Source organism: Natrix helvetica (genome assembly GCF_964273705.1).
Source record: "Natrix helvetica genome assembly, chromosome: 8".
Classification (NCBI taxonomy): domain Eukaryota; kingdom Metazoa; phylum Chordata; class Lepidosauria; order Squamata; family Natricidae; genus Natrix; species Natrix helvetica.
The window spans coordinates 23723370-23726397 of NC_138559.1; positions in this window are offsets into that span (position 1 = coordinate 23723370).

Below are 3028 nucleotides of genomic sequence, written 5' to 3' on the forward strand. Positions count from 1 at the left end.
TTTCTGGATTCACATCACTCTTGGAGTATGAGATTAGAAGCTTTGTGTGCCCAGAAACTCTTTTTAAAAAAAGATTCTTGCAGAAATATCCATCTGTGTTGTTAGCAAAGGGTAGATTTTGTTTTTGTATGAAAAGCCCCAATCTTTCACCTTATTCTATGTTAGGTCAGGCCTCAGTTACGATCCCTTGTCCAATAATGGTCACATCTTAAGACAGTCTACAGCAGGTTCAGAGATGAGTGATGAGGCTGATTAAAAGTATTAAATTGTGGAGATCTTGGTTCTCTCTGAGCTTGGTTGTTTTCTCGCAGACGTTTCGTTAGCCTGTTAGATAGCATCACCCGTGCACAGATGATGTTGTCTCGTTGGGTAATAGCAATGGCACTTAGGCTTTGCAGTGCTTTACAGTCCTCTCTGAGCAGTTTACGGAGTCTGCCTATTGCCCCCAACAGTCTGGGTCCTCATTTTTATGACATCGGAAGGATGGAAGGCTGAGCTGGTCAGGATCGAACTGCTGGCTATGGGCAGAGTTAGCCTGCCATACTGCATTCTAACTACTATGAAGGGAAGGGAGGGAGGGAAGGAAGGAAGGAAAATTACAATGGCACTTAGACTTATATACCACTTAACAGCCCTCTCTAAGCAGTTTACAGAGTCAGCCTGTTGCCCGCAACAATCTGGGTCCTCATTTTACTGACTTCAGAAAGATGGCAGGCTGAGTCAACCTTGAGCCGGTCAAGATCAAACTGCTGGCTATGGGCAGAGTTAGCCTGTCATACTGCATTCTAATGACCGTGAAGGGAAGGGAGGGAGGGAGGGAAGGAAAGAAAGAAAGAAAGAGGGAGGGAGGGGAGGAAGGAAAATAGCAATAGCACTTATATACCGCTTCACAGTGCTTTTACAGTCCACTCTAAGCGGTTTACAGAGTCAGCCTCTTGGCCCGCAACAATCTGGGTCCTCATTTTACCCACCTTGGAAGGATGGAAGGCTGAGTCAACCTTGAGCCTGGTGTGACTCGAACTGCCAAATTGCAGTCAGCCGGCAGTCAGCAGCAGTAGCCTGAAGTACTGCACTCTAACCACTGCGCCACCGAGGCTAAAACATCTGCAAGAAAACAAGCAAGCTCAGAGAGCACCAGGATCTCCACAGTTCACCCTTGAGCTACAAGTATCAGAAATTAAAATTTATACCAAGAATTTGAAGAATTCAGGGATGCTCTTAGCTTTGAGAAGATAAGGCTGATCACGTCACCCTCTTTACGTACCTGGAAAGATTTGTGTCATATGAAAGCTATTGCCTGTTCTTGGATCCTCCACCAAGTTCTTTTCCGTAAGAACAATTGCTCCAGAGAGCTCGCAATCACAGTTTATGACAGAATACAGATGTGAGGAAATTTGCAAGTTGTCTTATAATTGCTTTTCTAATTGATTACTCCTGATATCCAGATATACAGTTTCTTGCATCATTAATCCTGATATTTTATTGTCATTTTTGCCGGCAAGCCATCTGGCAATCAATTAAGCAACGGATTGCACTTAAACACAAGTGACTATTGCGCAATCATCAATGGAGTTGGCATTGAGCTATTGAAGGAGGAGTTTGATGACTTATCAATCATGGGTGGGTTGGGAAGACAGTAATCACAAAGACCATTTCAATATTGTGGGTTGGTTGGTTAAACGTATGGGCCTCCTGACTCCATCCCAACACTTCGTTGCAGAATATACTGAATATGTAAAGAACCCCAGATATACGCTGTGCTTTACACACTTGAGTTAGTGTTGACTCCTGGTGACTGCCTGGAGAGTCTCTGCAATTTTCTTGGCAAGATTTTGGAAGTGATTTATCATTGCCTGATTCCTAAGGAGAGGGTTTGGGCCAATGTCACCTAGACGTTACCAATCCAGGCCTCCTTAGAAAGCAAGAAGCAAAGTCTTGGTCCCGGCAAAACCCCTTTTATTTACATGACTGTGAATTCCTTTCATTCAAGGCTTGGAAAACAGTCTTTCAGAGGAATGTTTATCCACACGCACCTTATCTCGTTTGGAGCGCTGCCAGATAACTAGTTTCCAAGCGCAGGGCAAGGCAAAATCTTGCACAGAATCTCTTATAGTCACCAACAGAAGTTTCCACTCTTGCAACGACCGAAGGAACGAATTGTTTCCTGCAAAAGCCCCCTCCCCTCTCATTCCTCTTTTATTTACTCTGGGAGGGGCCAATCACCTCCAAGGTTTGGCTCTACTCCTAAGTCAACCCTGCTTTCTCAGTTGTTCTTGTCTCTGGCAGCTCAGTGTATGCACACACTGGGAACAGGCTCCAGCTGTTCTTCTGCTTCACTGCTGTCTAGCTCCCTCTCTGTCTCTGACACAGAGCCTTCGTCTGAGCTTTCCTCAACCCCTAGGACTGGCCCATGTTCCTCCCCAACCTCCTCACTGTCCAATTCTGCTGCCAGCTCTGCTAGCCACCGGCGGACCACAACACAGATGCCTTTGTGCCTAAGGCAGGACTAGAAATCACTGTCGCCCAGTTTGTAGCCTGGTGCCTTAACCCGTAGACCAACCTGACTCCCTTTAACTTTGCAATTTCTTTATTTATTTTTGTCTTTTAGCGACCCCATAATCCCTTGCATCGGGGTGGTGTTGGGGCAACTGAATGGAGCTGAGTATTTACTGGCCAGATGCCTTTCTTGTCACCGATACAGAGTTTTGTTCAGCAGACATATTCTCATTGTGCCCAGAGAGAGAAACACCTGCCTCTACCTAGGATCGAACTCACAGCCGCCTGATTGTGAGGCGAGAACTCTACCTCTAGGCCACCACACCACTCTTCATTTTAACTTTGCAATCCTGCTCTGTAAATCCTGGCTCAGCTGACCTCTCTCTCTCTCTCTCTGTTTGTCTATTACCTTTCCTTTGCTGATATTTGTGCAAGTTAATGCTAAGAATCACCCTAAGTTTCAGTTTCTCTTCTTTCCTGCTTCTTCCTCAGGTTTATCAGCTCCAAGCGGTGAATGTGCTGCTGGGTTTCA